The 21,460-nt window shown below is 43.1% G+C and overlaps 1 protein-coding gene across 3 annotated transcripts in view; it reads right to left on the reverse strand.

The window, feature by feature from the left end:
- Positions 1-21,460, reverse strand: part of CDH13 (cadherin 13) — a 1,235,721-nt gene that overhangs the window by 1,033,898 nt on the left and 180,363 nt on the right. The gene's annotated exons all lie outside the window — the stretch shown is intronic.

Below are 21,460 nucleotides of genomic sequence, written 5' to 3' on the forward strand. Positions count from 1 at the left end.
ATATTTCAGCGTATGGCTTTCTTTAAAAAAAAAAAAAAAATCAGCACAATACATTATCATGTTAACAAAAAATAAAAAGAATCTCTAAAAGCCACAAAATATCCAGTCAGTGTTCATATCTCCCTATCTCATAATTTTTTTAAGTTTATTTGAAAATTAGGATTCAAGTTAGGACCAACCACTGTGATTAATTGAATTGTCTCTTAAATGATTTTTAATTCAAAGGTTCCTCTTCTACATTTTTTTTTTTCTTTGCAACTTTTTGTTGAATAATCTGGGTTGCTTCTCCTGAAGCATCTCACAGTGTAGGTTCTGCTGACTTCATCCCTGAAGTGTCATTTAACATGTTCCCCTGTCCCCTGTGTTTCCTACAAATTGGCATTTAGACCCTAGAGACTTGATCAGATTTAGCTCCAATATATTTATAGCTCAAGATCACTAACAGCACTGCTAGGTGTATACCCAAAAGACTTGAAAGTGGGGACTCAGATACTTGTATACCAGTGTTCATAGCAGCATCATTTATAGTAGCCAAAAGGTGGGAACAACCCTAGTGGCCATCAACAGATGAATGGGTAAACAACATGTATTTACATACAATGGACTATTATTAAGCCATAAAATCTGTAGGTAGATATCACTGGAGTCCCCGGGTGGTGCAAACAGTTAACATGCTTGGCTGCTAACCAAAATGTTGGATGTTTGATTCGACCCAGAGGTGCCTCAGAAGAAAGGCCTGGCAATCTCCTTCCAGAAAATCAGCCATTGAAAACTCTGCAGAGTATAGTTCTACTCTGACACACATGGGGTCACCATGAGTTAGGATTGACTCAATGGAAACTGCTTTTTTGTTTTGTCTTAATAGATATCACTAGAAAAATCCCTTAGGCTCTATGGGTAGGAGTGAAGTCAGTGGGAATCATGGTTGCCCCAAAGGTGGGGGACACTCTCACATCATGGGACCTGCTAACTCCAGAGTTAGGAAGCACAATAGTTCTGAGTGGAGCACATACTCTAGAGCCCTTCTCCAAGCTCGTCCCTCTTTCTGAAACTATTTCCTCACTGTCTGCCCCCTGGCCTAACTCCCACACTTCATTCAGCAATCAGAGCAAGTCTTTCTTTCTTGGGGAAGCTATGAGGGATTGACTTGCCTCCCTTCAAAAGATACACTGAAGTCCTGACCCCTGGTACTTGTAAATGTGGCTTTGCTTGGAAATAGAGCCTTTAAGATGTTATGAGTTAACATGAGGCCACAGTGGAGCAGGGTGGCTTCTAATCCCAGCTGGGTGGCATCCTTATAAAAGAGGAGACACAGACGGATAGGCAGAGAGAAGATGGCCATGTGATAATGGAGTTATGCTGCAGCTGCAAGCCAAGGAATGCCTGAGGCTGCCGGAAGCTGGGAGAGACAAGAAACAGTCTTCCCTGAGAGACTATTGGGGCTCTCTGGGTGGTACACAAAGTTAATGTGGCTGGAGGTTTGAGTCCACCCAGAGGTGCTCGGAAGAAAGGCCTGGCGAAATACTGACAGATCACCCATCCAAAACCTATGGAGCACAGAGTCGACTCGGCAGCAACTGGTTAGACTTTGGAGGGAACACAGCCCTGCGGCACCCTGAGGTTGGACTACTAGCTTTCAGAACTGGGAGACAATAAATCCCTGTTCTTATAAGCCACGCGTTAGTGATATTTTGTTATGACAGCTCCAGAACACTATGACAGAAGCATTTCCTGATCATTCCCAACCTCCCGACTGGTCAGTCCTCCATTGTTCATTTTCCTTTGTTCAGGCTACTTTTCTCTGTTTGTAGTCACATATCCAAGGGCGTGATTCTATGGTTAGGCCTTTCTTTCCTTCTAGACTGTGAGCTCCATGACCCCAGGACTCTTGTCTATCTGTGGTCATTCTTATAGCCACAGCATTCAACACCTTGCCTGGCCATCAAAAACCGATATGGGAAATAGGAAGGCAGTGAGGACTAGCTTTCCCTTGAGCGTAGAACCAGCTTCGCAAGGCCATGCAGAGTTCACGCAGGGCCAGATTCACAGAGGACACATGGGCCAACTCCAAGCCTGGAAATTCAGTCATCTACACCGAGTTGCCTCCTCATTAGCATAAATTTTAAAAATCACTGTATGCCAATATCATAATGGTAATTTCCTCTTGGAAAGGACACTTACTCATTTGCTTTAAACAGTCATTAATGCTTCAAATTTCCCCTCAGAATTTCATGTCAATGATCCATAGGGAATTTGAAACTAAAACCAGAATAATAATGATGTGGGGAAAATGTCCTATGAGAACTGTGGATGCATTACAGACCTTCAGCTAATACTGTTGCTGTCGAAGTTCAAGGATTAAATAGTCATCAGTTTGCAACCTTCCAATGGAACCGTTCCTCCCTGATGGCAGCCTGTGGTCTCCAGCTTGCCAATAATGATGGCGTCTGCTGTAACTGATGGGTTCATCTAATGAGGCGATCACCACCTAGGAGTCACAAGGCTCACCCTGGTTGGCAGAGGCTGTTCCCACCAACTTACTGGGGAGGACTCCGCCAAAAAAAAGGCAGGCTTCTTTATATGAGTAAGTCTAATCAACCACATTCTTGCAACCAAACACAGGTGGTCATGGTCCAACAAGGGGATGGAATATTTACATTGAGGGCCATGCCCAGAAAATCTGGGACATACACGTACCAACCTTATTAAAGAATGGCTTTCGGAGTACCTGGGTGGTGCAAATAGTTAACACCTCGGCTACTAATTGAAAGGCTGGAGGCTTGAGTCCATCCAGAGGTACCTTGGAAGAAAGGCCTGGCAATCTACTTCCAAAAAAATCAGCCATTGAAAACCCTATGGCACACAGTTCTACTTTGACACACATGGGGTCACCTTGAAGGCAACTGGTTTTCCAAAACCATACCCCTCTGGTGGAGAAAGTGTGAGTCTCACATTTACATCAAGAACCTCTTTGAGAAGGGATCCTGTCTGCCTCTTTCACCTCTGTCACAAACCTGTCATGTAGTAGGTGATCAATAAATATTTGCGGAATGAATGAATGACTTACTTCCATAGCCTGAGCAGTGGGAATTACTGTAAAGCAGTTCCAGAAGCAGAATCCCTGGGTTTGAATCCTGCCTCCACCATTAACTGGTTATATTACCGTGGAGAAATTACTTAAATTCTCTGTGCCTCCATTGCATTATCTATAAGTGGGCGTAAAAATAGTTCCTACCTCACAGGGTTATATAAACTAATTACCACAGAGAAATTACTTACGTTCTCTGTGTCTCCGTTTCGCTGTGAGTATAAACATATTCCCTACTCCACAGGGTTGTAAGGATTAAATCAGCTAAAATACCGTGAAACACTTAGGACAGTGCCTGAGGCATAGTAAGGGTACAACATGCGTCTTCCTCCTCCTCTTCTTCTTGGTTGCAGACATGTACATATACTAAATACCCAACACGTGCCAGGCCCTGTGCTTGGTGCTTTGCACACACTGTCAACTATTTCAAATCCTTTGTCCTGTTTTGCTTGTGACTATAATGAGGAGTGGTAGGACCAAATCAAGCATATCCCAACAGTGTCTCATTTAATCCTCTCCACTTCCCAACACTGCAGATAGGATTATCTCTGTTTGAAAGATGAAGGAGCTAAGAAAAGTTGGTGACTTATTCACATAAATGATAGATACAGGGGAGGAGCTAGCGTCAACCCCAGAGCCCACCCAACTGAAGCCTCCTTCCTCCACCTCTGCTGCTGCTGCTGCTTCGAAACATTTGTCAGAGCATTGTTAGCACCAGCAACTTGTCCTATCCAGTACCCCACCATCCCAGCCCCCTATTCTGCTGGACTTTTGCTGTTCCCATAGACGTTGTTGTTGTTAGCTGCCATCAGGTCAGCCCGACTCATGGTGACCCCACGCACAATGGACGAAATGCTGCCTGGTGCTGTGCCATCCATGTGATCTGCTGCAGATCGGACGGTTGTGATCCATAGGGGATTCATTGGCTGATTTTCACAGTAGATCCCCGGGCCTTTCTTTCTAGTCCATCTTAGTCTGGAAGTTCTGTTGAAACCTGCTCGGCATCATAGCAACATTCAAGCTCCAGTGGCTGTGCATGAGGTACGCTGGCTGGAAATTGAATTCGGGGCACCCACATGGAAGGCAAGAATTCAACCACTGAACCATCACTGCCCTAATCATCTTCTAAAATACTGTGTGATTTTTGTTGTTAGGTGTCATTGAGTGGGTTTTTACTCATAGTGACCCCATGTGATAGGCTATAACTGTCCCAGAGGGTTTTCTTGGCTATAACCTTTAAGGAAGCAGGTTATTAGGTCTTTCTCCCACAGAACCACTAGGAGAACCACCCACCTGTTGGTTAGCACCCAAGTGCTTAGCTGTTTCTGCCACCAGGGCTGCTTCTATGTGATTTATTTATTCTTTGTCTCACCTGCTAGAATGTCAGTTCTACAAGCATAGAGACCATTGTCTTTGTTGTTCACTGATGTATCCCTACTGCCTAAACAATGCTTGGTAAATCATAGGAGCTCAATAAATATTTAGGAAGGAAGGGAGAAAGAAAGAGATGGAGGGAGGAGAAAAGGAGGAAGGAGGGAGGGAGGGAGTGTGGGAAAATCCTCCCACACCTTCACTCTTTCTGATCCTTGTTCAGTGACATTTCCTCCTGGGCAGCCCTGCCAACTTCACACAGCCCTAATGTCCATCTCCTGGACATGCCATCTCTCCAACACAATGGAGGAGGGCAGCCAAGGATCTAGAGAAGTCTCATCCCCAACAGTGACAGTGCTGTGACAGTGGGGCAGGGGAGCGGCGGGCTGCAGGCAACAGGGAGCTTTTTACATGATGGAAGGGATAGGACTTCGTGAGTCCCTAGTGCACTGCTACTAACATACTAATTCTAAAAACTGTTGATTGAGAATCGGCATTTGAACCTATAATCTGTGTCACTACCTGCGGCTGGCGGCTATCAAGGTTCAATGCCTCCTTTATCTGCAAAGTTACCTGAAATCTACCTTCATGCTTAGCAGGATAAAATATGTTATCCGATTAATTTAGATCAATTCATTGACTGTTTTTGTAATTACCGGACTACTCACCTAGCAATCAGAAGATTACTTTGAGGCAATAAAATCACCCCAAACAACGAAACCTATCCAATCTGTGTGTGGAATGTGCAATTTTTTCCCTCTCTCATAAAACTCAACCTTGTATTTCTTAGCATTGAATAAACAGAAGCAACCGCACATGCCCAATGGCTTTGCTGAAAGAATGTCCACAGAGTCTTCAATAGCACCTCCTGGCAAAGCAGTAGTTAGTTCTGAGGGGAGCTGTCGCCACCATTGAAACTGCTTTAGAAAGGCATAATTCATTTCACCTTTAACCACCTTTTCTTCTCTATTAAAAGTAACGACACCACTAACTGTAGATGGGTGTTTGTGTGTAGACATATGAATATGCAAACGCACTGGCAGAGGGGGCCACTCAGGAAGACTCACCCTGGATCACTTACATGCAGCTGAAGAATGCCCGTGGCCAGATGAGTTTCCACCGTTGCCTTACAACACCTGGTTTCTATGGCTAATGAACCAAAGGCGTTCTGAACCTCCCAAGGACTTCTACAAGTACAAACACCATCTTCTTGTAATGATGCCTATAGTTTTAAATGAAATGCAAACTCTTAGTTTCCCCACCTCTTTCTAGGAAACCCCTATTCATCCTTCAAAAGCCACCTCAAATGCCTGCCATTCCCTTTTCAATGATCCCATATAGATTTCCATGCCTCCTTTATAAACAGTATCGCTGTATGTGCTAATCTTTATGAGCAGCTCAAGGACCATACTTCTGCGTTGCTCAAAGTTTTTGTTTTTGTCCTCTGTTAGAATTATTTTCTTTGTCTTTTAGCCCTTGGTTTGAATGTCAGCTTTATGGATCTACTAGCTCTGTGGCCCTGAGCAAGAAACTTAACATTCAAGAGCCTCCAAGTCCTCATCTATGTAATGGTGCCACATGCAAAACAAGGTCACAGTGAACATTAAAATGGAAACTAGAACAGTGTCCAGCACATAATAAGTACTCAATAAATATATGTTCAATGAATAAATGAATTCAATGGCAATGAATAATTATCATTATGAATAACTCTAGCGGCTAGTGTGTTGCTATGATGCTATGATGTGGGAAGCTAGGCTATCAGTACTTCAAATACCAGCAGGATCACCCATGGTGGACAGGTTTCAGCAGAGCTTCCAGACCAAGACAGACTAGGAAGAAAGGCCTGGTGACCTACTTCCAAAAATTAGCTGATGAAAATCCAATGGACCACAACAGAATATTGTCTGATACAGTGCTGGAAGATGAGCCCCCTAGGTTGGAAGGCTCTTGAAATACCCAATAACTGCGACAATGGACTTGAGCAGACCAACAATTACGATGACGGTGCAGGCCAGGCAGCATTTCATTCTGTTGTACATGGGGTCACCATGAGTGTTGCACATGGGGTCACCATGAGCTGGAGTCTACTTGGTGGCAATGAGCAAGATGAATAACTATAGCAATAGCAGAAAGCACAAGGGTGTGCCTGTCTGGAAGGCTAAAGTGGGTTTCCGCATCTAGGGGGGGCCTTCTGTGTGCAAGGTAGGAGAGGGGCTAATCCTGAGGCCCTAAGGGAGCTGGCCTTTGGGCCTCTAATTTGTGTACAAGGCCGATCCCACATATACCCTCCTCTTAACTGGAAACAAGCCTGTGTCTGGCAACAACACCCCACACCAAGGCTTTCCAGCACTTACGTACATACTTTGTAATACATTTCTCCTTTTATTCCGAAACAAAAGCCGTCATGCATTTTATCAATCCTAAACACGTGTCTTGCATCCAAAAAAAACCCAGCATTTTCCTTTCTCCCAACAGTCATCTGTGGTGTTAAACTGCATATAATTAAATTAAAAGCATCCATGAATTGTCTGGAATATGACGCTTTAAACAAACCTCAAATTATTGTAAGTAAAGCTGTTGAGATTCCACAGGGTAATGGCTGGTCAACAAATACCACAAAGCAAAGCGATATTCTACTGTTGGGGATACTGTTCCCCACAGTAGGACAGCCGCATTGGAGACTCAGAGTTGGAAAAAGAAAGCGACGTAGAATGGAAAAGGGTCCAGCAGAAGGGGAGCTGTTTGGTATAGAATTTCAACTAATCACTATTCCCACTTGATTTCCTTTTAAGATTGGTAGGCTCTAACGAAAGCAGTTTTGTTTCAGCAGAGAAGGCTAGGAAGTCTGGAGCCAACAGGCTCCAAGGTGGTGGAAAGGGACCGGCCAAGGCCAGCTCTGGCAGTCTAGGGTCAGCATGGCTAAAGCAGCAAGGTGCATGGCCACAGGCAGGCTCCAAGAAGCTGGTGTCTTTTTGAGGACTTTTATCTTGACCCCAGGTAGTTCTGAGCACTATCTACAGAGAAGCACTCTCTGTATTTAAAAAAAAAAAAAAGCCTGCAAGCTAATGCCCTTTCTGAGCCCTTTGATGCATACAAGAGTCCACATCAGTCAATAAGGTTTTAGTATCTGAGTCTTAAGAGGCGTGCAGTCCTCAGCAGGATGTGGCGTCAGAAGCAGGGCTCAGGAGCCTCGGAGATGCTGCAGAGTTCTCATCCAAACAAGGAGCAGAGCAGCTCTGAACCCCGAATCTGTCTGCATCATAGACTCCTTCCCATAAATGGAACCCTTATTTTTTGACCACCCAGAGCCCTTAACTCAAATCTTTCCTTCTCAGATAATGTCTGCCCCAACCCCAACTTCGAAAGCAACAAAGGAAACATGGATTGAGTCCCTCAATTTCCAGCTTGCTATGGCACACATCAACCTACATGCCCCACGGTGGGTAAAGCCCTTCAGAACTGAAAATGCATCAAATATAACACCATGTGCTTCTAAGACACACTGGGTGGAGTCTGCGTTCCACTGAGGCAGGACCTGGAGCGGATCGCATTGCCTTCTAGAACAACAAAAGCCTCTTCTTTAAGATGAAGGACAATAAAAACCTACCTTTAAAGTTGGTTTCATCATTTATTCATTCCTTAACTCTCCTCCTATGTTTTGAAGTCTATCCCCTCCCACCTTCTCCAGAACTTTATATCATCAAACCCTTCTCTCCCTGTGTCTTGGCACCTTCTGTGTCTCCAAGGGAGCCTACCGAGAGACAAGTCTCTCCTATGTAAAAGGAGAAAGGAGGGAGGGAGGCAGAAAGTGAGGAAGGAAATCTTTTTTTTTTGGCTCTATACCACCTCTAACTACTTCCCTACTTGTTTCCTTCTTAGTGTCACACTTCTTAAAAGGTGTGCCTGTAACTGCTGTCTCTATTTCCTCCCCTCCCAACTGGCTTCCCCTACCATCATTCCACCAGTACAGTTCCTGTAAAATTAACAACTTCTATATCACTAGAGTGCAATGGCTGCTACCCAAAGGGTGGGCAGTTCGAATCTACCAGGCGCTCCTTGGAAACTCTGCGGGTCAGTTCTACTCTGTCCTATAGGGTCGCTATGAGTCGGAATTGACTCGACGGCACTGGGTTTGGTTTTATATCACTAGACTCATAGTGACCCTATAGGACAGAGTAGAACTGCCCTATACAGTTTTCAAGGAGTGCCTGGTGGATTTGAACTGCCAACTTTTTGGTTTGTAGCCACAGCTCTTAACCACTATCCCACCAGGGTTGGTATGAGTCAAGATCAACTCAATGGCAAAGAGTTTGGACTTTTGGTTTTATATCACCAGAGGGGCCCTGGTAGCACAGTGGTTAAGATGTCAGGCTGCTAACAAAAGGTTGGCAGTTCGAATCCACCAGCAGCTCCTTGGAAACTCTATGGGGCAGTTCTACTCTGTCCTATAGGGTCACTGTGAGTTGGAATCAACTCGACGGCAATGGGTATAACACTAGAAGGACAAGCCCTGGTGATGCAGTGGTCAAGGGCTTGGCTGCTACCCAAAAGGTCAGCAGTTTGAACCCACCAGCTGCTCCATGGGAGAAAGATGTGGCAGTTAGCTTCCATAAAGATTACAGCCTTGGAACCCTGTGGGGCAGTTCTACTCTGTCCTATAGGGTTGCTATGATTCAGAATCAACCCAACAGCGGTGAGTTTTTTTTTTGTTTGTTTGTTTTTGGTTTTTGGATATCACTAGATCCAATGAAGAGCTTCCAGGCTCTTTTTTAACTTTCATTTCACTTGTCTCCTCCTTTCTTATCGAACCAGCATCTCCTCTCATGTCTTTCACTCCACTACCCTTGCCCACTTTCCTCTCATCTCTGTGGCTGCTCCTCCGTAGTCTCATTTATAGGTTCATCTGCCTCTGCAGCCCACTGAACATGGAAATCCTCAAGTTTACTGCTTGCCACTCTTCTCACTCCTTCCCTTTTCTCAGGGAAATCTCCATATAACAAAGGCTTTAATCATCCGAAATATCCTGATGACCCCCAAGCACATCTCTACTGTCCTGGACTTCCAGATACAGCAAGGCAGCTGCACAGGAACTGGACAAGTAGCTCCTCTCTGTGAGCATGATCCTCAAGGTGGGGCCACCTCACCAGTTTCTAAAGGTGGTCTGTTGACACAATGGTGGTTAACAATATAAAGACACTAAGAGAAGCAGTGTGAAGACAGGTAGTCAAGGGACGGACACTTTTATGTAGATTAATGTCCTCCCTTGCATGGTCCCATTTTCTGGCTGATGGCAGAACGTACTTATGCCTCTATTCCAGATGCATATATCCCCCCATTTATATACTGTTTCCATGGGGATTTTTGAGAGACATCGCAAACTCAGCAGGCGTAACACCAAATCCAAATTCATCTTCCCTAAACTTGGCCCTTTTCTGGCATTCCCATTCTCAGTAAACCCAGTAGTGTCAGCCAAAATGCTAGGATTCACTCTTGACACCTCCCTCGCCCCTATATCAACACATCCCCAGTTCCTGTAGGCTTTTACATTAATCATCTCTCAATTCCATACACCTCTCTCTGCCACCTCATTGAGTACAAGACGCCATGGCTACTCATTTGAAATATGCGATGATGTACTAACTGGTCTCTTTGCTTCTCTTCTTCTCCATTTTCTAGACACTGTAATGTAGGGGTTCTTTAAATATGGAAAAATTACATCTCTATTTGCATTTTCCTTTAATTGAAATTTATCATTTCTATTATGAATGTGGGCAACAAATCACTGTAATATTAGCAGTATCAGTGACTGTCACCATTTAGAGAAACAATTACCATATCACATTACAGTTGCTGTCAATATCCAGAAATATGATGTATACCCATCACTACTTTAAAATTATGCTAGCTAAAAAAAGAAAAAAAAAATTCCATTGAGTCAGTTCCAACTCCTGTTGGTGCCATGTGTTCAGAGCAAAACTATGCTCCATAGGGTTCTCAAGGCTATGTGACCTTTTAGAGGCATACCCCTAAGTCTTTCTCCCAAGGCGCCTCTGGGTGGATTTGAACCCCCAGCCTTTGGGTCAGTAGCCAAGGACTCATTTGCACCACCTAAACCTGCCACTGAATGCTATTATTTAAGGCATTAATAGAGATGTATATATGCAGTGGTGTGGTGGTAAATGTTTAACCACTGGCTCTTGGGAGAAAAAAAAGTCCTGATTTGTAGTGTTTGCCAATTTCCATGGTGTAAATACTCCCATCATGACCTAGTTCAAGCTACCAATATGATGTCACTGAACACAGATTTGGAAAGAGAGGTATACAATCAGCTTCTGAGAGCTGGTAGGCATGTGCCAGCTCCAACACCCCTGTGTATATGTTACTATACCATTAATACATTTAATATTTTCACGAATGCACTAAAATACTATAGTATAAATATAGTAAAGTATAAGTGGTTTCTATCACAATTCTCAGTCTTTTATGCACTAAACATCATCTTTTGAGACGGACTCCACAGGTTTCACCAGGCTGCCCACGGCACAAAATGGTTAAGGATCATTGCTGTTCTCAGGATAATAGTTCCAAGGAGAAATCTGATTAAGATTATCCCTCACACATCCTGATACCTGCACCCTCACACGCATTCTGAAACAAGTAAAAGGCTTCCTACCACTCTTAGGATAAAATCAACACCCTTCATGTGAACTCGAAGGCCCTGCATGGGCAGGCTAATCTCATCTCCTCTCGCTCCTGCCTCCTGTTCTTCACATCTAAAGCCCACCACGAACTGAGAGTGAAATTACAAGTGCTGATTTGCACACCTCTCCTGGAATCTCACCCTCTCTCCTGCTTATTTCTGAATCTTCTCTGTTGACAAGGAGCTTGAGTGGGGCAAGTGGTTTGTGATTGGTGCTAACCTAAGCGTTGGTGGTTTGCACCCACCCAGTGACTCTGCAGGAGAAAGGCCTGGCAAACCGCTTCCATAAAGATTATAGCCAAGAAAACCCTATGGAGCAGCACTACTGAGTAACACATCGGGTCGCCACGAGTCAGGATCAGCTCAACAGCAATGGGGTCTCTGTTGACATGGATGAACAGTTATGAAAGCCAGGAACCAGAATGTGGGAAAAGGGTGCAGGATCTCAGAGCCACTGACCAATGTCACATCCTGGAGTAAGCCAATATCCCCCATCTGTGCCCATGTTACTTACACCACCACAGAAATGCAGCCTTCTCACATCGGACATCTCTTTGCAGGCCACAGCGGAACTTTTTAACTGGTCCCCCAAACACTTTGAGATTTTTTCCAAACAAGGATATTGAGACAATAAAGTTCTCAAGGATGAGAGAAAACTTGCCAATGCTTTCTCATAGCTGTCTATCTCCTCCCCAGTAACAGAGTCCTCTCTTTTCCTCTCTGACTTTAGCACAGAAAAAGGACAGGCTTTACTTAATGAGTTGCTGTTCAAGGCCCTTGACTCATTCTACCTCTACTCACTGCAGGTGGCTTCTTTGTTGAATTCTGCTTAAGTCACAGGCGCCATCAAAGGGCTGCCTCTGGATGATGTTTGATTTAATGGGGAAAAGTTAGGTGTGGTGGCCTCTGCTTGAAGTGGAAAAGGTTTTCTCTTTTAATCAATGATGAAGGGCTGTCAGCAACTAAGTAATTCCTAATCACCGCTGGCAAACAGGAGACCGCGCTAAGTCACGGGGCAATGGCAGGCTTCCTCCGTGGGGGACGCTGTTCTGAATAGATGAGCTTATGGAAAATGAACTGAGATGTCTTAAAAGCAAGTCTATGTAGCAGTTAATCAAAAACCTGTACCTTTTTTCTGAACAGCCACCTTCTATGTATCTTGAGAAAGCCATAAATTGTGCTAATCCACTTCTTTTACTGCTGTCCAGAAAGAATTATTTTTGTTAATGGCATGGTAAATCAGCAGACTTGTTAGTGAAACTGTTCAGAAAATGAGTCTTGAAAACGAAAGCTATAATATTTGTCAGATTTCCAAATTCCCTCTTGGGAACAAGGATGGTGACTGTAACATATTTGCTGAATTCTATTACTTTAATACATTTATGTTCCTTGAGATACAGGATGCTAAGGAAGGGGCATACATAAATCAAGGGTAAAAACATGAAACCAAATCCAAAGATAGATATTATGGCTGTAAATTCAGATCTGATTTCAAGTTTAGTATTCTGATAGATTTGAGTGTTATCACTTAAATACTCAAAGAAGCCATTCAGCCTCCTTTACATCGTCAAAGTGAATTCTCAATGATGATGATGTGATCTTACCACCCCTCCTCTCCAGGGTCTCCAAGTCAAATGAGCCCATAGCATCCTCTTCAGGGAGAAACTCAATGGGTTTCTGAACAGCACAGGGCACGGCTAAACTGCTCTTCCTTTATTTATTATGTTCCTTTCTGGGGGGAAATACCTTGAGAAGTGCTCAAACTCACTAGTGATCAGAGAAATGCAAACGAAAAGTAAAGTAAACCTAATAAATCAAATGCGTTGCCCTCGAGTCAATTCTGACTCATAGCAACCCTATAGGACAGAGTAGAGCTGCCCCATAGGGTATCCTAGGCTGTAATCTTTACGGAAGCAGATCCACAGGTCTTCTCCCCTGTGGAGCACTTGGTGGGTTTGAACCCTCTGCCTTCTGGTTAGCAGCTGAGCACTAACAACTGCATGACCAGGATATCTCATGTAATCATAGGTTGGCAGAATTGTTTAAAGTTTGATAATAGCAGGCACTGGTGACAGCATGAGGAAATAGATACTTTCATCCAATGCTGGGGGAGTGTGTGTGTGTATTTGGTACAGCCAATTTGGAAGGGTAATTTGGCAGGATCTTAAAAAAATGCAGATACATATATATATATATATATATACTGAGATGTGTAAATGTATATGATGTACATATAGACATATACGTGTGTGCATACATGCTTCACATATATGCATTTGTGTGTGTATATATATTTTATATATATACACACATATGTATTTATTTTTTTACATTTATCTAGAAAAACACACGTGTGAACATGGGGACATGTATAAGGATATTTACTATAGGACCGTTTTTAATAGTGAAAACCAAGAAAGAAAAGGTTAAATAAATTAATTTAAGGCAGACCTATGCCATGAATATGGTATCATTGTTAAAATGAATGAGGTATTTCCACGTGTATTAACATGGAAAGACATTTAGGGTAACTTTCTAACTGAGATAACACTGTTAATGTCTAAGAATGAGGAACGGGGACAGATTTGGGGGATAGTAAAAAGCCATTTTAGCCTTATGTGTGATTATTTAATTTTTATTTGCCCTTTGGCTTAAACTCCTAACTTAAAATCTCAGTTGTGCTATTCACTTGGTGGGTAAGCAAGTTTGGGAAGATTACGTAGCCCTTTCCTCTGTGCCTCAATTTTCTTATCTGCAACACGGAGATAAACATCTTTATCTTGTGTAAAAGTGCCTGACCTTTACCAGGCACATAGTAGGTACTTGCCATCTTCCAGCATGATCTTACCAAAAAATGCATATTTTTTACACTTTCAAGGGTAGAGAAAGAGCCTTGCTTACTTATGATGGTTTTTCTAATACTGCTTTTAGGTGCCTTTTCAATTTTTGTCCACAAGCTCTCCCTACCTCCCCCTGTTGTCAATCCTTCTTATTTCGTCTTTGGCTTATCTGTTGTAAGGATTCAGCTCTAACAGCATTTGGAAAAACATAAGGCATTCAGTGACACTTTTTTTACTAAGTGTCTCCACAAAATCAAATGATATTGTATCTGTAATTCCCTAGAAAGTAGAGAGATATCAAAGGCTGTTAGATCTTACTTAACAGAAATATAGGAAGATGGAGATCCCAGAAAATGAGCTCCATTATTTCAAAGAGGAAGAAAGTAAATAATTTCATGCATGCAATAATTTAGCAGTACTAGAAAGAAAAAAAAAAAAAAACATTAGGAGAAGCAGAGAGAAAGAAGAGGCTTTTGGAATTATCTATCTCACTTCATTTTGCAAATGAGGAAGCCTAAGCAGAGGGGTCACAGTCTTTGCCCGAGGTTATTGAGCTAGTTAGCAAGAGACCAAAGATAAGACCCCGGGATTCTTGACTATGCTCTTTACTCTCCTCCCCAATTTGCCCCTTGCTTAGAGCTCAGTAAGATGCATAGTCAAAAAATATTGTAATTGGGGAATATTCTGTCTCCTGTTAATAAGTTGGCCCTGGATAATAAGCAATTCCCTTTGGTCATTTTAAGGGAAAAAGAACACACACATTGAAAATGGCCTAAGACATAGTTGAGAACTATGCTTTAAGTTATGAATGGTCTAAATAAAGTTTGTTAAAATCCCCCAAGAATTGTTGCAATGGATCTAGTTGCAAACATTTAATGCCCATCTAGCAATTTTCTTTCATCGTTGTGGATTTTGGGGTGGGGTGGGTGGGTGAAATTTCAGGATGAGTTGTTCATTTCTCCCTTTAGAAGAAACAGGAAGTCTATTTTCTCTTCTTGCAATACATAAAACTTTTAACTTGAGATATATCCTTAAACATACAAGGAGTAGTTTACAAGATAAAGGATCATTCCAAGGACTCTTAGCACCAGAAATCAAGACACATGTCATTTTTACCAAGGTGGTTTTGCTCTTCTGTTTTTTCGTTATGTTGTTGTTAGTTGCCATCAAGTCAGTTCCAGCTTATGATGACCCCGTGTACAACAGAACAAAACCTTGCATGGTCCTGCACCATCCTCACTATCATTTTATGCTCAACTCCATTGTTGTGGCCACTGTGTATTTTGAGTACCTTCTAACCTAGGGGGCTCATCTTTCAGCATGATATTGGACAATATTCTGTTGTGGTCTATAGGGTTTTCATTGGCTAATTTTCAGAAGTAGATCATCGGGTCTTTCTTCCTAGTACGGCTTAGTCTGGAAGCTCTGCTGAAACCTTCTGACCACGGGTGACCCTACTGGTATTTAAAACAGTGGTGACATCCCAAACCCACTGCCGTCGAGTCGATTCCAACTCATAACGACCCTATAGGACAGAGTAGAACTGCTCCATAGAGTTTTCAAGGAGCACGTGGTGGATTTGAACCGCCAACCTTTTGGTTAACAGCTGTAAGCTCTTAACCACTACACCACCAGGGTTTCCAGTGGTGACATAGCTGTCACCATTACAGCGACACACAAGTTACCTCAGCATGACAAGTTGATAGGCAGGCTATGGTTCTTCCTTACGGGTAAGCATTATCTCCCACTCTCCCTGTCCATCTGACCATCTTGGGCCTCTGATCTCTCCCTTTGCCCTTGGAATCCTCCACTCTTCTCACTTCACCCTTCCCAGCTACTAGAACCTCTCCCCAGCAATTATGCTAAAGAGAAGTATCTTTCATCCTCAATCAACAAACATCCCATTTTGCTTTTCTTGCATAACAATCATAAAACTTCAGCTCCTTTTTGTCTTTTGGGCAAAAAATGAAAAAGTCTGTTTGTTCAAAAAGATTAAAGCAAATAAAAGCAATGACTTAACAATCAGGCCAATTGCTGTATTTTTAAGTGGAATTTGGAACACTAGTTATGAGGCTAAATCTGGCAATGTCTGCTGTCTGTAAAAGCAATTTAAATCTTTAGTTAAAAAAAAAAAAGGTATGATCCCAAACACACTCACACACGCACAAAAACACATGATCCCAAACCCAAAAACTTATAATTAGAAACTTGAATTACTTGTCATTTGGGCTGAAGTCTTAATCAGTCTTGTTCTCTCAAAGAGCTGCTGCTTCTCCTCTAACCCATTGCCATCAAGTTGATAACAACTCATAGCAACCATATAGCAATCCTATAGGACAGAGTAGAACTACCTCATAGGGATTCCAAGGCCGTAATCTTTACAGGAACAGAGAGCTGCATCTTTCTCCACGAAGCAGCTGGTGGATTCAAACACTAACCTTTTAGTTAGCAACTAAGCGCTTAACCACTGCACCGCCTGGGCTCCTCTCCTCTAGTCATCTTGAATTTCACGCTTATGATGATTCCTCCCTGGAAAGTACTAAAGCACCATGTTCTTTGCAAATTCCACCTTAATGCCTGCACACTGTGTTCCTCAGTTATATTCTGTCCTGCTCTACTATGTCACAATGAAAGCCTAGAGTCTCCGTGGACCTGAAATTTCACCACCGGAGAAACACAACCACATTTCGCTCATCATTGTTTCCTGGGAGTTCCAAGATAAACACGCAAACTATCCAGCTCTCCCTGCCTGAAGTGCTTGGAAACCATCCCTACTAGGCAAAAAAAAAAAAGCACCATTTTCAAACCGAAGATCCAATCAGGTACGCTGCAATTTGGGGCTAGAATTAAACGAGATCTTCCCCCAAATTTCTCTCTGCCCATTACCCTACTTCTCATCATTAATTGACCTAGAAAAGAGATAATATTGCTAAAAAGCAGAGAGGGATCAAGAATATAAAATCTTAGAGTTAAAAAAATTTAGGATTTTTAAAATTTTAGTTATAAGAGCCCAAGTTTCTGTACTTCAAACTCTAAATCTTAAAGGAACCTGGGCATAAATTGGGTACTTAAATAGTAGATTACTCCCCACCTATCGTCTAGATAAAAATGCAAAGTTTTAGAAGTTAAAAATTCCCTGGGTTGGAGAGAAGAGGAGAAATACAGGAGACATGGTAAAAGGGGACATATTAGTGGGTCCTTGAAAAGGGGCAATGGCATATACTTCTCTGGCTTGCGTCCCCAAGCCCAGTTCTGCAAGGGAGCACTAGAAGGATCCCCACATGCTCTGGGAGGGGAATGAAACAGTGGAGAGACAGCGTGAATCACCCTTGATGCTCTGGGAGGGGACTGAAACAGTGGGGAGAGGCGTGAATCACCTATGACCTTGGAAGAAGGAGAAGACTGAAGATCAGAAGAGTACAGGAACATCTCAGTGGACACCAGAATGCCTCCCACCTGCCACAGGCCTTGGCAGCATGGGAACTCAGTGGAACTTACAGCTCTAGGGAACTGTGTGGGAGCAATGAATAGACTTAGCTTACATTCCCATCACCTAATAGAAATGGTGATCAAAATGGAAATTCATGTAAAGTTTTAGAAGATAAAGACAGTTGCCTTTCTTGCACACCAGAGTTTGTAAACAGGAGATTAGTGCCTTCTACACAAGTCCTTATTTATATATGGAAGAGTACAGTATACCCAAGACAGACTGGTTAAGACATGCCTTTAATATAGGACTTGAACTCACGTAACAGTTCCTTCAACAAAAGTGCCATCACCAACCACCCAACTATGAGAAAATATCCAAATCAGACTTTTACGCTCAGTCACCAAATTATGTTTTTACTAAGTCTTTTTGACTTTGAGTAACTCACAGAAGCGCTTTCCCACTTGTCACACTCATATTTGGACATCTCTCATTGCAGTCCCCAACTATCTGCCATTGGCCCTGGACCCAGCTTCATGCAGTCCCCGTGAACTACATTTTGGTTTCTTGCCCAAAAACTCTCTTCCAGCATTTTGCTGATTTTTGGCCTCATACATCTGTTTCTCCACTGGAAGCATCAACCAGCCATGCCATGCTGCATAGCTGAGATAAGCCAACGACTGGACTTGGACAGCTGCAGGATTTAATCATCAAATGAGAAGAAAAGCCAAAAACACACAAAATTACAGTTACCTTATTCTTGAGGGTCACCGATCAACTTTATAATCTAAATAGCTCTTCTCCTGCACATAGCCCCCTTCCTCTTGGGTTGAAAGATCTATCTCCCCCATACTGGTCTCTCACATTGGGGTCCTAATAGAAAAAGATACGTGGAAATGGTGGCTGAGAGTGGAGGTAGCACCTCCCCCAAAGAGACAGACACAGCAAAAGTGAAAGATAAGTCCAGGCTATTTTCTGCAGTAACAAACTCTTGGGATACTTCAGGATCCTTATGTTAATGGTTTGATTCTATGTTAACGCTATGATGCTTTATGTTAATGTTTTTTTTTAAACTTCTGGTTGAGCAAAGATAACGTGAGAGCACTATCCATGAATACCTTCTAAGCAAACAACTATGAGAAATTCTGCTTAAAACTGAAGTGAAATTATGGATTTAGGTAAAGCTGAAAACCAAATTTGAGGAGTTCATGCACATTCATTGATAAGCTTAGATCATTTTTCCTTAATTTCTTAATAACCCATTGCCATCGAGTCACTTCCGACTCCTAGCAACCCTACACGACAGGGTAGAAATGCCCCATAAGCTTTCCAAGGAGCGGCTAGTTGGTTGGCACTGCTGACCTTCTTGGTTAGTAGCTGAAGTTCTTAACCACTGTACCATCAGGGGTCCAAAAATTCCTTAATAGCTCTCCCAATTTGGATACAGCACTTTGAACCTTGCACTATGTTGATGGGTAATCAATTCATAGCCTTTCCTTCTCCACTGGATTTTTGGGAATCGTGTTCAGTCATAGAGCTGTGTCACTTAATATGCACCAAAGGGTGTAGGAGCGGGTAGCATCCCACCAAATGCTGAGTACCTGCTCTGTGCTATGCACTGGGCCAGGTATTTCATATATATGGTTTCTCCTAATCCACATAGCAACTCTATAGGGCATATATAATTCCATTTTTCACCTGCAGAGACTAAGGAAGAGGCTCACAGAGTAGAGGATCTGATGCTATGAAACCAGTTTTTTTTTCTTTCTTTCTTTCTTTAGGTCTTCTTATTCTATACCATGCCTAAAAGACTTAAAGTGATGGCATGAGTCTTCTAGTTGTTCTCTTAAATCTCTATTTAAGAAAAAGAAGAAAAAGGTGATTAGAAATTCAAGTTCTGTCTGTGCTGTTTTTTTTCTACGTGTTGTTTTTGTTTGTTTTTTGAATCTGAGTTGCTCAGAGATCCCAGGTAAGCATTGTGTTTGAATCTTGGGTGCCATGAAAATCAGTAACTTGCAAAGAGAATAACCTCCCTTTCCCAAATACTGAGATGAAAGGTCCAATAAGCAAGGATATATGGGTGAGAACTTCCCAGAAAACAAATAATAATGGCTCTTGAGGGATAAAGGAGCATTATTCAAAATTGAGATCAACTTAAGTCTTTGAACTCTCAGCCTGGAATAGCACTATGGACCACATTTCTTACACAGACATGGAAGCTGAGGGTAGTCAAGACCTTCCCACAGCTCAGTAAGAGGAGACCAGTAACACCAGTTGCCATCAGGTCGGTTCTGACTCTTGGCCACCCGATGTGTGTCAGAGTAGAACTGTGCTCCATAGCAGATCATCAAGGGTTTCTTCCAAGGTGCCTCCAGATGGACTCGAAACTCCAACCTTTCGGTTAACAGCCAAGCACATTAACCATTTGCATCACCAAGGGACTGACCAGCAAACACAAAAGTAAACAATCTCTTTGTACAATCTCACCTTTTTATAGAGCCAAAAATGCTTGTTCTGTCTGAACCCCATGGCCTGGCAGTGTTTCCACATTAGAATGGCACACGGGAGTGAAAACACAAACAAGGATCAATGAATCCATTCCAGGGCCCCAAATGGATGTTTTAGAGCACCTGAGACTGCCCAGGGTCCTGGATGGGGCTTATTTCAAAGTGAGAGGACAGTAAAGGTGAAGTGCACGTGCGGGACAAATGGAGGCAGACAGTAGTCTGTCATTGCTGGGAACCAAGGAAGTCTGCTCCTTGGCAACTTCAGGTATGTTTTTCAGCCAGCTCAAAGGGGGAGGTAGGAACATTGCCTCAACATTCTGCTAAAGGTTACTGCTCACTGCTCCCCAGTACACTTGATTTTAAAGCTATTTCCCTCCAGTTGTAGGTCCTTTGTCATCAGTGTACCCTTGTATAATTTGCATTCTTGTCCTTGGGGCACGGGACAGGGAGAAAGTTAAAGCCAGAGAGAGGGGCTGGGAAAAAGCCACAGAGAACAAACCCTGGAGGGTGGGCACACCTGCCCACACTGTGAACACACTTTTAGTGTGGGTGTGTTTCTGTTCTTTTGCTGGACATTAGGGACCTGTCTTAGTTACCTAGTGCTGCTGTAATAGAAATACCACAAATGGATGGCTGTAAAGAATAGAAATGTATTCTCACAGTTCTGGAGGCTAAAAGGCCAAACCAGGGTCTCGGTCATGTCATTTCCTTCCTTGTTGGTAGCCTGGGTGTTCCTTGGTTTCTTGGCTTATAGAGGATCCTCACAAAGCATCTGTCTTCCCCAGTGTGTGTTTGTCTCTGTATCTAAACTGCTCTTTTCAAAACTCAGAAGTGATTACACTTAGGACATACCCTATACTGGTATGACCTCGTTAACATTAATTGCATTATGGCAGGTGATTGCACTGCATTTATGGGTATAGGGGTTAGGATTCCAACACATATTTTGGGAGGAAACAATTGAATCCTTAACAGGGCACACCAATCTCTGATACAATACCACGCAAGAAAAGGAAAGCCCCTGGATCTCTCTTCCGATGCCTGAGCCCTTTTTCTTAGGGAACTGGGAGCCAGATATCCCCCTTTGGTTTTCCCTCTGCTAGTAGGAGCAGAAAAAAGCATTCTGTAAAGCTAAGGTGGCCACCAGCTTCATCAGGGTCAACCCTCAGTTACCCGTAATGCTGGTGTAGCAGACATGGTTGCCACCCCACCTACATCCTCCGGCACTTACTCGTCTCACCATGTCTGTGGCTTCTTCCTGGGAGCCCTTGTGATCTGCCTGAGGCTTTCTGTGGCCACGGCAGCATGCTGGGCCTGCTTGCTTGGTAGGCAGTAAGTACCAGGAGGTGTGCCCCTGGGAGCAGTCCTCAATCAACGAGAATAGATAAATACCCTAGCGCATGGGTGGTGCAGCTCTGGCCTCATGGGTGGTGCTGCTCTGAGGTGGTATCTATGCAGTCCCCACAAGGTCCTCAATTGGACTGAGCCCCACTTGCCCACAAAGGTAATATGTTCATCCACACA

The sequence above is a fragment of the Loxodonta africana genome, chromosome 21 (assembly GCF_030014295.1).
Source record: "Loxodonta africana isolate mLoxAfr1 chromosome 21, mLoxAfr1.hap2, whole genome shotgun sequence".
NCBI lineage: Eukaryota > Metazoa > Chordata > Mammalia > Proboscidea > Elephantidae > Loxodonta > Loxodonta africana.